The following is a 14,148-nucleotide window of genomic DNA, read 5'->3' on the forward strand; positions in this document are numbered from 1 at the left end:
AGCATTGTAAAGATAAAGTATACTGAAGAAGAAAAAAATGGTTTTCCCGGTTTGGATTTCTAAGGTAAAATATTTGTGTTAAATGTGTGTGTGTGTGTGCGCGCGCGCGCGTGCACCATTGCATCTTTTCTATTTTCATTAAGAATATGGTTGCAACAATTAACTCTACAGAGTTAAAACCTATAGTTGCGTATAGCACATACCTTTATAGACCATATATTAACCTTGATATTAATCATGTGCATTACTTTCTCCCCTAAATGTGTATAGAAGGGGATAAAAATCAAAATTAATGAGCATGATCTCCTTGAGTAGTGCACACCCATTGAAAAGGTCAAAATTGATGTAGCCATTCTCTTAGGTTGATTAAATTAAACTTAAACTGATACATTGTGTGAATTAACCTATGGTGATTAAGTTAATACCTGTTGTGAATTTAATCTATGTAGATTAATTAAAACTTAATTATTTTTACAAAGTCTAGTGCACCTTTTTTTGTTGGGGTCACATTTTTCCATGTTTATTATGTCAAAATAAACTACTTGTGAAAATATCAATGTGTTTTTTTTATGGAGTATGGTGATTTGGTCATCCTTGATTGATATTAGGTACATATTATGCCATGGGATTCCTTAAGTAATGGACCACATTAATGATACCAAAGCATTAACAACCTCATACTCTATTTAAAATCATCTTTAATATATGTACTATCAATATTTTGGTGTGAATCCCCTCTAAATGTCTAGACTTGGTATTGGACATTAGGTTGTCACTACTATGATTCTCTTTTTTATGTTGAAAGTGCTACCCAACTTAATGCAATGTTCCTTTTATTGGCCCATTTTTATGGAATTTTAAAGAGAAAAGGGTTGGTGAATATTTTAAGACCAATAGACATAATAGATCTTTGGAGATGATCAAACCACAAGGAGAATGGACTTGGTTAAGTCACATCAATTCATAGGTATAGATCTTGTTGATGTATCTCTTTCTTCTTGATAATATAATCTCCTCCTTTTAACCCCATTTACTTTGTGTTGATTTAGTGTTTTTATTTGAATTCTTATTTTTAGATATCATTGAATCTTGCAAGTAGATTATAAGGGTTTTTTTTTTCCATTATTTAACAACTTATATCAATAGTTTTACCATTTGTAAAGTGTGAAGGGTGTTTTTCTTAACTTGCATAGAAGGATATTGGAGCTAGAACCTCAATTTTATTTCCATCAACCCAACGATGAGGATCCTCAATTTTATTTCTTTCATGTTTTTCTTGATTTCATCCTCATTTCTAGTTTCCTAGACTAAATTCAATTTCCTACCAAACCATGGTAAGGTTTCCAATCCAAGTGCACTATGTAGCCTCATAATAACTACTTCCTATAATCACCCAACAATTCTCCCAACCTCCATGCTAATTTCCTTTATTCTCCATGGATCCACCATTTGTATATGTCACATACCAGATGACATCCTTACATGGGATGTGATACTTTTATCCAATCCCTTCCTTTTGTCCTCACCAACATCTTATAGGAATCATATCTAGGAATCCATGGTTCATAAGGTAACCCAAAATTCCTTTGTGGAACTTTTGGTGACCTTCACTCTAATCATTTACAAAAGCCTCGCATTAATCTTGGTCATTGATCCTCTTCCTAGATCAACAACCATTAAAGACTTTTTAGGCCTTCCACACAACTACTCCTTGCACTTCATAATGTCCAAAACATTACAACACATGTCACATGATGATTTAGTCTCCATGTAACCTATTCAATCCACACCATTTTCACATTATTGGATGAGTTCGTCCTTCTTGTTCATCCACATCAATTCACTCCTTGAATGACTAGAGATGCTCCTACATCACCTTATGAGGAAGTATTTTTGCGTAACAAAGTGTTTGAAAATGATGACCTTGACTTGGTGAAGGTGATCCCTCAACTCTTGTTCTAACATAGATTGTGAAGGTGTAGAGAGGAGCGTTTGGTTGGGAAAATGGAGGGGCTAACATTGTTTCTTTAAATCGATGAAGGAAGAGAAAGAATTGTTCGACTAGGAAAGTGGAGGTGCCAATGTTGATTCTTCAAGTTGGTGAAAGTACAGAAAGAATTATTTAGCTAAAGGTCAATATTAATCTTTGAAGTGGGAAAATGTATAGAGAATGTATAGGTAGAAGTCTTTTTATTAAGAATATGGAAGGGTAAAGTATCTAATTTGGAAATGGAAGGGTCAATATTAATCTTTCACCATTTTGGCGAATGAATAGAAAGATATCTTTGGTTAGGAAAATGAAAAGATTAAAATTTGAAATTGGTGAAGATATCAAGAAAAGTGTTTTGATTAGAAAAATTGAGTTAATATTTAATCTTAAAGTTGGTGAAGATATGGAGAGAGGTACTTTAGTTAAGAAGATGGAAAGTGAAGATATGGAGAGAGGCTTTTGGTTAAGAAGATGGAAAACCATTTAATTTCGTGAAAGTATGAAGTGTTTCAATAAGAAAATTGGGAAATCTTGTTGAGTGGGTGAAAGTATGAAATAAATGTTTTGTTTTGAGGGTTTCTTTTGTAGGAAGGTATTAATATCATCTTTAAAGTTGGTGAAAGCATATCGAGACACGTTTACTTGGAAAATGAAGGAGCCACTATTGATTCTCCAAGGCAGAGACAAATTTTGGGTTGGAAAAATAGGCTGGCCACTATTGATCAATTAATGGGGCACGTACAGAGATAAATGTTTTGTTAACAAATATATAATGTTAGTATTTGATCATTTAATGTTAACAGATATATAAAGTGGCAGTAATCTAAGTTTCATAATTTTAGGTGTTTTATAAGTTTTTTTACACCTCAAAAATATGATTAAACATTGCATCTACAAAATATTTTGAAATTCTTTTATCTAAATTATCGTCCAAAAAATTTCTCAAATGGATTCCAGTGGGTGCTGCTTTCCCTTCATATACATTAAAGGTTCAATCTTCAAGCTGTTTTCTCCTTTTTCCCATTTTTTCAATTAATTTCGCAGATTGACCCATTTTTCTATAATTTAATATGTAAGTTGTTCGAAAATTCATCTGCAGGCAGTGGAAGTGGAAAGTTCGGCGAGAAAGCGCGTCTACAAAACTGGATTTCTACCCCTGAAAGACTCGTTACAGGCCAGACTACGTATGGTATCGACTTTGATTGGGACTCCGACTTCGGACCCCCTGGAGCTGTCTTTATCACCAATTCGCATCATGATGAGTTCTTCCTCAACTCACTCACCCTTGAAGTTCCCCATCATGGGAACGTTCATTTCGACTGCAACTCATGGGTTTATCCCGCTTCTACAGACAATAGAGGCCGTATCTTTTTCTCCAATCGGGTAATATGTATATATATGATCTTTATGTAGTGTTTTGTGCAACCTTCATTGATTTTCAGTGTGGTGCACGTAAATTTTGCTAAGTACTTCTCGACCACCAGGTTTATATGAGAACTTTTGTTTTTGCCCATGATATTTATGTAGAACATAAGGTTTTGCCCAAAACCATAAATTCTCTACACGAAACCACCGTAACATTGATCATGACATCTATGACATCGAACCACCCTAACATTGATCACATCTATGAGATCGGGCACAATGCTTTGAATAGGAACTGACGAAATTTTGCGCTACTAACCGTGTTTTATTGTAATCTGCAGAGCTATCTCCCTGCGAATTGTCCTCCCTCGCTCATAAAACTGAGGAAGGAGGAACTGCTAAACCTGAGAGGCGAATACGATGGAATGGCAAAGAGTGAGAGGAAGGAGAGGGACAGAGTGTATGACTACGATTTCTACAATGATCTCGGAGACCCAGACAAGAGTGTGGAGCTCAGCCGACCAGTGCTGGGAGGGTCACAACAGTTTCCATACCCGCGGAGAGGTAGAACGGGCCGCCCTCCTACAAAAACAGGTTAGTTCATTTGTAGTGCCGATCTATAAAACAACACAATCCCTATGTTCCCTCTCAATTGCTTAATTGTCTGGCATTCGTTGATTTTGTGGCATTACAGACCCCGCTACCGAAAGCAGATTGCCATTAGACATGAGCCTTGACATCTACGTTCCAAGAGATGAACGTTTTGGGCATCTGAAAATGTCTGATTTCTTGGCGTATGCCCTCAAGTCAGTCGTCCAATTCCTGATACCAGGGCTCCAATCTCTGTTCGATCCAACCCCAACGAATTCGATTCCTTTGAAGACATGATGAAGCTCTACTCCGACGGTATAAAGCTTCCCGAGAACCCAATTCTGGACGCTATCACGAGTCTCATCCCTCTTGAACTCATCAAGGAGTTCCTCACAACAGACGGCGAAAAGTTGCTCAAATATCCGCTTCCTCAAGTTATTGCCAGTCAGTACTTTTCTTCTAAACTGATCCCTTCATGTTCTTATTCTGCATTAAATTTCAACCAGATATTAATTGAAATTGATACAAATTATGGAATGAATTTACACAGCTGACGAATTTGCGTGGAGGACAGACGAAGAGTTTGCGCGCCAGATGTTGGCCGGTGTCCATCCTGTTGTTATACAGAGACTTCAAGTAATTAGCAAAGAGCTGGCCCCTTCTGCCATTATAGATATACAAAACTCAACTCGTTTGATTTTAAGTTATCCTTACTTTACATTGTTTTCATGTTATCAATGGTTCAAGTGACAGAATGATTGATTTCACAGAGTTTTCCTCCGAGAAGTAAACTGGACCCAGAGATATATGGTTGTCAGATCAGTTCCATTAACGCTTCACATATACAAAAGAATCTCGATGGGCTAACAGTAAAGCAGGTATCATCCAAACGTTATACGTGTTTCTTAATCCGATTCTGCTTATGTAATTATGTAAATGAAATTCATTGCATGCAGAATGGTAACAAATATTTACAGTATAGTATAATAAAGATCCCATATTTCAATGCAGTAACTATTTACGATTTTATATTTGATAATTTGATAAGTCAAACATCCGTATTTGTGTATTATACTTCTGGTTTGTGAGATAAGGAACTTACTTGTGTGTAGGATAACTAACTTATTGGCAAATAATTAGATTACTAAAATTTAATAAGGTATATATATTTTATTCTTTGTGTATTATACTTCTGGTTTGTGAGATAAGGAACTTACTTGTGTGTAGGATAACTAACTTATTGGTAAATAATTAGATTACTAAAATTTAATAGGGTATATATATTTTATTCTTTTATGGTTTTGAGCATGTGATTTCTTACAAGGAAAAAGGAATTTACTTGTGTGTGGGATAATTAATTTATTGGCAAATAATTAGATTACTAAAATTTAATAAGGTATATATATTTTATTCTTTTATGGTTTTGAGCATGTGATTTCTTACAAGGAAACACATGTTCTTAATCTTTAGACTCACTCAACCTTGAAATTGTTATATGCAAAAGAGAACTATTAGAAATATAATAATCATTTAAATATAAAATTATGAAAAGTTTATTAAAAAAACAATTTAAGTGATTTTTCCAACAAATTCTTTAACATTTTTAAAGTGTCTTTTTTCTTTTACCATGCTCTAGTAATGACTCAAGTGGCAATTTACAATGGGTTCATCATGTCATTAAATAGACTACATAATGTGATAATACCATGGGTTACTTGCAAGTAAATTGACTCTATATCCAAATAGAGTTTATGCTAAATAGGCTGTCAATCCCCTCAAATTTTATTTGTGGAGATTAACATGAATTATGCATAAATGCTTAACGTCAAGAAAATTTCAGATGAGAATACTTTATATCAAACTTCTACATGAATGCCACCATCTCTAATTATACTAGGTGATGATGAAGAACAAATTATCCTTAGTGCTTCTACCCAAAAATATTTTTCAAATCTTAAATTTGAGATACTTCTCACCATTTCAACTAATTCATCATTTCCATAGTACCATTATGTTGAGGAGTATCATCTTCTCTTGCTTTATCTAAAACCTATTACAATAATGCTTAAAGTCATTGGATGGAACAATATTCTCAATCATTATATGTTCTCAAACAATTCAACAATATGTTAGTCTCTCTTTCAAGAACATGATTTTCTCAAACATCTCGCCTAATTTGTTTTTCAGAGATAAGCCGAAATCAAGCTAGTTACATCATCTATAAATATTATAAAATATGAAACTTCTCTTAATGTATCAATTCTAATATATTTGTTTTCCTTTCAAAACTAGCTTCAATAAATGAAATTACTTATTACTTACAATTATGTGAATATAATAATTTAAAATATATACTCAGTGATAACACATCACAAATTCAAATCTAATAGAAAATAAAATATATACACCTCTATAAAATATAATAATTAAATCATTTTTAAAAACAATTCCAAAAACTTTCATCAAATCTCTTTTACGATATCCTTATTTTCCAACGAAAACAATAAGTCTATAACACATAATCACCAAAAACCATTATGAATAAATTAATTTTATGGCTAAAAGAAAATTCACCCTAACAAAAAATAAATTATTAATTACAAATAATTAAAAAAATTAAATTATTATCAAATAATAATAAATATTAACCGTTTAAGACGAACTTCAATTTAAAAAGTATATCTCGTGTCGATGGAAGGATGTATATTAAATTATCAGAAATCTTATAGTCCAACATAAATCTTGGATCCTTTCAAATATATGTATTTATAAATTAATATGATAGGTCTCTTATCAAAGGCAATTATACTGTTAAAAATCTTATATTGAAGATTTCAAAAATACGTATATATAAACTAATATTATAGGTCTCTTATCTTTGGTCAGATGTATTAAATTATTAAAAATCTTATAGTCAAGAAATTGGATCACTTTCGAAGGTATGATATTCAAAGATACGTATTTGTAAATTAATATGATGTGTACGTTCAGAGTCTGGAGAACAACAGGCTGTTCATTCTGGACCACCATGACGTCTTCATGCCTTATGTGAACCGAATCAACGCTCTGCCTACCACCAAGATATATGCTTCTCGAATAATTCTGTTCCTTAAGAAGGATGGCACATTAAGGCCAGTCGCAATCGAGCTGAGCCTACCCCCTTCACATCAACGCCGCGAAAGTGTTCAGAAGGTGTTCACTCCTGCAGAGGAAGGCGCACAAGGAGCTCTATGGCAGCTCGCCAAATGCTACGTAGCCGTTAATGATTCTGGTTACCATGAGCTTATCAGCCACTGGTAAGCATGCAGAATTGGGAATATATATTCAGAATCTATTTAGTATTTACAATATCATTATATAATATAGGGTCCCAACTGAGTAATGGTGGGATTTTTTCAGGCTTAAGACTCACGCAGTCACGGAGCCAATTGTCATCGCCACCAACAGACAGCTGAGTGTGATGCATCCCGTGTATAAGCTACTGAGTCCCCATTTCCGAGACACCATGAACATTAATGCTCTGGCTCGCCAAATTCTTATAAATGGTGGAGGCATTCTTGAAACAACAGTATTTCCTGGAAAGTATAGCATGGAGATGTCTGCGGTAGCGTACAAGGACTGGAGGTTTGACGAACAAGGGTTGCCTGCAGATCTCCTTAAGAGGTAATCATAATTAATACTGCCTAAAATCTAATCTCGATCTGTTTCATCCATGTGAATTTTGATTAATATATATATGTGGCTACAACTTGACAGGGGTATGGCAGTGGTGGACTCATCAACGCCCTACGGGCTGAAGCTGATGATCGAAGACTACCCTTATGCTGTGGATGGATTGGAGATATGGTTCGCAATAGTTTCATGGGTTAAGGAGTACCTGTCCTTGTACTACCAGAGTGATGATGCAGTGAAATCTGATACAGAGCTTCAAGCATGGTGGACCGAAATCAGAAATGTTGGTCACGGAGACAAGAAGGACGAGACATGGTGGTACAGCATGGAGAGCGTGGAAGAAATTGAAAAGGCAATAACAACAATCATATGGGTGGCCTCGGCTCTTCACGCTGCGGTTGATTACGGGCAATACTCTTACGGCGGATACATGCCTGATCGCCCCACCATCAGCAGAAGGTTAGTACCTGAAGAAGGGTCCCAGGAGTTCTCAGAGCTGGAGGAGAATCCAGACTTGGCTATCCTTAGAACTCTAAGTAACCCATTTCAAACCACCCTTGGTATAGCCCTCATAGAAATCCTGTCGAGGCATTCAACAGACGAGGTTTATTTGGGGCAGAGAGCCACGAATGAATGGAGTGACGATGAACGTGTGATAGAGGCTTTTGAACGTTTCGGAACAAAGTTGAAGTTGATAGAGAAGAATATAACAGAAAGAAACCTGAATTCGGAAATACTGAAGAACAGGTGTGGTCCGGCCAAGGTTCCCTATACTTTGCTTTATCCAAACACCTCAGATATGACTCACAAAGGAGGACTCACTGGCAAGGGAATTCCCAACAGCACTGCTATTTAATTTACACCATGTGCCATTAGAATGTCATATATTAAAAAATGTGTGAGTACAATGTGATTGGTTAATAAACAATAATAGTTTTACTGATAAGGCATTAATTCATAATGTCATGTATTGGTAAATAACAGTGGTGCGTTGAAATCCATTAATTAAGAAATAAGGATCTTAGTATAAATTCATGACTATTCATATGGATGAATAAGAGATGTTAGTAATCCATGTCTATTGATATCTATGAATATGATAGCAATCGATGACTCTTTATATTTATATTTATATTTGATTCAGAGGACTTCATAACTTTTCGATCTTGTGAGATACTTCAATCGAATCATATATATTTATATTCATTTTATCTTGTAATTTATTCCCCATGTTCATTTCATTTCATAATTCACTCAGCCACTTTGGTAACATTTTTGGCGTTTTGAAGTCAAACCCGCTTTCCTCCGAGCGGGCTGAGGTCCTGACGGAGTCCCATACCAATGGCAATGAAATTTTGCCACTGAATGCTATACATGATTACTCTGTTAACTATGTTATTGAAAATACAACCTTACCTATTCTAATAAATAATAAATTATTTATTATTTCTTGATTTAAATGAAAACCACCACATGGCCATGCTATGGCCGTGGTTCATGGAAAACAAAATCCTAAACTTAGTAGTTTAAACAATATTTTGGGTATGTTGGGAGGGCTTGAAAACATTCGCAAATACACTCTGTGAGGCTAGAAAATGGATTTTCCATAGCATTATGTGTGGTTTTGATTTAATTTTTTTTAATCTTTTCCTCAATAGCTCTCAGTCCCTTACTATTATCAATCATGGTAAATGGAAACAAAATGATAGAATTATGGTTGTTATGTTTTTTGAATGTTAAATGTGTCTTTATAGTAATTATGATAACTAATTTTGTTAAATATATTTTTAGTATTCTTGCAATTCTCTTGGATCATTACTTTCTAAATTAGATTTGGAAACTTATGTTAGGAAAATAAACAATGGTTTCTCCCTCCAAGCCACTAGTGCTTCGTCCAATACTTTCCAAAAAAGATTATGATATTAGTTAATCATCACAATCAATGCTAATACTATATGTTTCATCAATTTGAAATAGCAAAAACATACAACCCGATGGTACATGACTTTGACATTGTTAAATTGTACCCTATTTTTTAGTACAAAGAATTTTTTATAGGTTACATGCATAGTGAAGATTGTATATGTTTTAAAGACAATATTTATATGTTTTTGTAAAAGTAATTTATCTCAAGAGTAGATATTGCCAAATGGTTATAGGATCCTTATTAAGAATCTATTTCAATAAAGAAAGATTAAATAGTTTAAAGTAGGTTTGATGTGACCATAGATATTGTTGGATATGCCATACAAAGAGATTCTTTTTGAAGACTTAATCATATCATTTAGCAAATACTTTGAGAGAAAATTTGAAGTCTAGAGTCTACAAGATTCTATAAATATGATGTATTTCCTTATCTTATTTATATTATGTTTTTACATAGTATTGAAGCCTAAGGACCCGACCCCCTATGAATAATATTAACTTTTTTTTAAATGACTTTTTTATAAATTAAAAAGATTTATATTCGTCTTCATAAGCAAGATCTCTTTATTTATATATTTGTAATTTATTAATAATAGGACCTTGAGAATTAGATTAACCATGAACAATATCTACCTTACAATGACTAATATATCAAGAATACGTTTTTAGGGTATTGGATAGAGAAAATAGAGAACAAATTTTAATATTCAAGGCTACATAGGGTCAAATAGACAATGACAATTCAAAAGTGTTATTTGAGCATGTCTATGATTAAATAGACGAATTTGCATTTACTCAAACAGTATGATACGAGGAAGCCGGTATGTTTATCCCATTATACCAAACAAACAAGAAATGAATTAAAAAATGCAAAAACACAAATTATTATTTTATTATTTTATTTTATTTTTTTATTATTATTATTATTATTCTCCAGTTTATTTTTTTATAATATAAAGACAACATCATTGACAACAAGCATATAATGCCTTGCCAAATCCTTTCTCAAATGGGAGGATGAATGGATAAGATCATCAAATTTATGAAAGAGTAATGAGAAGAAGAAAACATTTGTGGCTCCATACTTAGAGTGTCCAAATGATATTGATAATAAGTGTCATGAAAAATAAAATTTAGTAAATTATCTTTTCTATATATGTTTCTTTATTAAGTAATATTTTTTTATAAAAACAACATTTATATTTTATGATAAATATAACTATTAAAAAAAATAATAATAATTAATTTATATATAAATTTTAATGGTATAATAGAATTTAAACATTTAATGGCATAATAGAATTTAAGTGTTTAAAATTGTCATCTAAAATATATATTATATCATATATAATGTGTGGTTATATATTTATATAAAAATAAATAAAATACAATATTGATTTTTTTTTAAATAATTTTTTTTTAATTTATAATTTTTCTAGTAGATTATAATTCAAAATTGTTAATATATTTTAATCTCCTTAATACAAATTATTGCATTTAATCAACTATTTCAAGAAAATATACCATAATACTAAAACAAATTGAAGTTGCTTTATTTATTTAATAACTTAAAATAAATAAATAAATCTCTCTCTCTCTCTCTCTCTCTCTCTCTCTATATATATATATATATATTCCTTTTTCCCACCAACCAATGTGGTTCATCCTCAAGACAATGTGAAAGAAATCGTACACTCTTTAGGAATAACTAGTAAGGATGCATCATTGCCCCAAATTTGCTATTGAAAACTAGTAGTTGAAGAACAATCAAACATGAAAATAAAATATTATTTTTATCTTAAAATTTTTAATATTTTTATTTTTATTTAAAAAGCTTTAATATTTTTTTTTTATTTAAAAGTTTTAATATTTTGATATTATTTAAAACTCAAGAAATTTTTATATATTTTTATTTAAAAATAGTTTTAATATTATAATATTATATAAAATCCCAAAAAATATTTTAGATATAAATTATTTAATAATCATAAATTTAGTAATACAAAGTTTTAATATTTTAATATTATTAAGAAGTGGTTTTTATATTTTAATATTATTTAAAATCCCATTTTTTTTAATTAGATATAAATTATTTAATATTCCTCATTTAGTAATAAAATAGATGTTAGGTTCCAAAAATAAGGTAAAGAGAGGTTTTCAATGGGGGATAGGAATTAATAAAAATCATAAAATAGTAAGGAGTAATATAATATCAGAAAACCCATAAATTAATAAGGGAGTTAAGGATAAGTTATAATAGGGAGATTATAAGAATATTAAAACTAATAATGTTTCAATCTCAATAATATGTATTACAAGGAAAAAGAGGTTAAATACTATTGAAGAAAATAGGAGATCAATAATTGGAATTAAATAAGTTAAAAATAGGGTTAAAAAGGATAAATCAAAATAAGGATGTATGGTATAAATAAAGGGAAAAAGAGAAATAAGTCACAGATGATCTGCTAAACTCAAATAAAAAAATAAAATAAAAAAGACAAAAAGACCAAAAGTGAAAAAAAAATGGGGGGAAGAGGATCATAAGGAGAGGGCTGGAATACAACTTTTACTTAATTTCCAACCATCATCTCTGTTGACATTCCTAGCACATGGTGCTTGAACTTGGAATTAAGTTTCTTAGAAATTAACTTACCTTTAAAAAATTGTTATTGTGCATTTTCCCTTTTACCACCTTTTCCAAAAAGCATTTGTGTTGTTTGCTACTATCCTCTCTTCCACGATGTATTCACCAAGAAACAACTCCTTGGGGCACATTCTCCTAAGGTGACCATAGATATGGCATATGGAGCACCTAAAATGAACTTTGACATATTCCATCATCTAATGTTATCCAACATCCATCCAGTATTATTACCTATCATAGCTAAAACTTTCTTTTTCCCCAACCATAAAGGAAAAGGAAAATGCATTATGGATAACATGAGAAAAGTTGTTCATCCATAATGTGCATGTGTGTTTTGAAAAAAATAAAAACATGAACAATTTAGTTATAACTAGAAATGACAATGCTTGATATATGTGTTTTTAAGATCAAATTGGCAATGTGGTCTAAATCCATATTAAGTCCAAAATTTTAATTATCCTAATGCACGTAAAACCTAAGATTGTAATGAGGTAATTATTGCTAATAGTGGTGAGGAAGTTAATGACAACAAATATGGTTTCATGGGACTATTGGAGGCATGTTTTACTAAGAAAATACCTATTGTAATGTGCTATAGAAACATTAAGCACCTAGTATGTCATATGTCAAAGTCAAAATTATAAGTTGTATTTGTCAATGCTAAACTAATAATGGTCAATATGAAAATCAATTACTAGAGTTATGCATTTGCAGGGACTAATAAATCTTAACTTGAAATTTGTTCATAACATTATGATCAATAATTTAATATTGAAATTGGAATTCTAAAATTATAAAAATGTCATGGTAAATCAATAAACAATTTTATATTTTGAAATTATAAAAGTTACATAATAAATCAAAAGATAAGTTTAGATTATGCAGATGAGTTGATGCCAATATTTGCTTCCTTTTCTTTCTTTTCTTTTTTTCTTAAAAATTACAATTTGCACATCATAATGTGGGTAGCTTTGAGATAAGGAAGTATCCACCTTTTAACATAAAACAATAATAATATTTATAAACTGATATTTATTCACATTTATAATAATAATTTTTTTTTGTAAGTTGTCTGTTATCATACAGGACTGACTTGTGGTTTGAGGAGCCGTGACCCAAGGGAATCAAATCTGTCAAAGTCACTCGGGGATCCCATCCGGCCTAGGCCACACCAACCCTAAGTTGACTAGATTTTTTAACATGTCTCCTCCCCTAGCACAGGGCACAACCACCCCATGTGAGGTTTGATCCTAGGTTTCCTTGCTAACAAGGCTCATCCTCAATTGATTGTGCTAGTAGGACTTGACTATAATTATAAAAATAAAATAAATCTAATAAAACTATAAAATATGTTAAATTATTTATAAAATAAATTATTTAATTAAAATTTATAAATATGATATTATTTACAAAATAAATATTTAACTAATATTTATAATTAATTAAATATTTTCTTAATATTTTTTAAACTTTTCAAACTTAAAATTAATTTTTATAAATCTCGTTAAAATTAGAGACAAAAATAATATTAACATAACTCTTTTAAAAATTTTCATAATGTTAGACCATGAAACTTTGAGCAAATAAACTCCATATGCCAAAGTGTGATCCTCCTTATTGATATTTATTATTTGTCATATATTATTTGAAATGCATTAGCAACCATGCTTTAGTTCATTGAAAAGTATTAGACAAATATGTGTTTAAAGGCTAGTTGATAATACATGTGGGAATGCCATAAAAATTGACAAAAGTTCTCCTTCGAGTGATCATTTGCAGTAAGCAAAGGTCTTATGGAAGTAGTAAAAAAATCACTCGAGTTGAAAAAATTCTTTATACAAGTACAATTGAAGAGCTTTTCAGAGTTTAGTTTATAAAAAAAGAGGTGTTAAGATATATAATTAGGGTATAGATAGATAAATCTATCAATCAGAGATTTTTTAACGATGGTTTTCCAAAG

General features: G+C 31.4%; 1 pseudogene across 1 annotated transcript; it reads left to right on the forward strand.

The window, feature by feature from the left end:
- Positions 1-2,393: 2,393 nt before the first annotated feature.
- Positions 2,394-8,489, forward strand: LOC149153696 (linoleate 9S-lipoxygenase 6-like; annotated as a pseudogene). The gene is made up of 9 exons (XR_016263334.1): positions 2,394-2,403; positions 3,090-3,373; positions 3,697-3,949; positions 4,050-4,390; positions 4,497-4,582; positions 4,717-4,824; positions 6,938-7,242; positions 7,346-7,609; positions 7,703-8,489. The product of XR_016263334.1 is annotated as a linoleate 9S-lipoxygenase 6-like (transcript).
- Positions 8,490-14,148: the final 5,659 nt, after the last annotated feature.

This window comes from Pinus tabuliformis, chromosome 9 (genome assembly GCF_031772625.1).
Source record: "Pinus tabuliformis cultivar Carrire ecotype Pingquan chromosome 9, CPIR1, whole genome shotgun sequence".
Lineage (NCBI taxonomy): Eukaryota > Viridiplantae > Streptophyta > Pinopsida > Pinales > Pinaceae > Pinus > Pinus tabuliformis.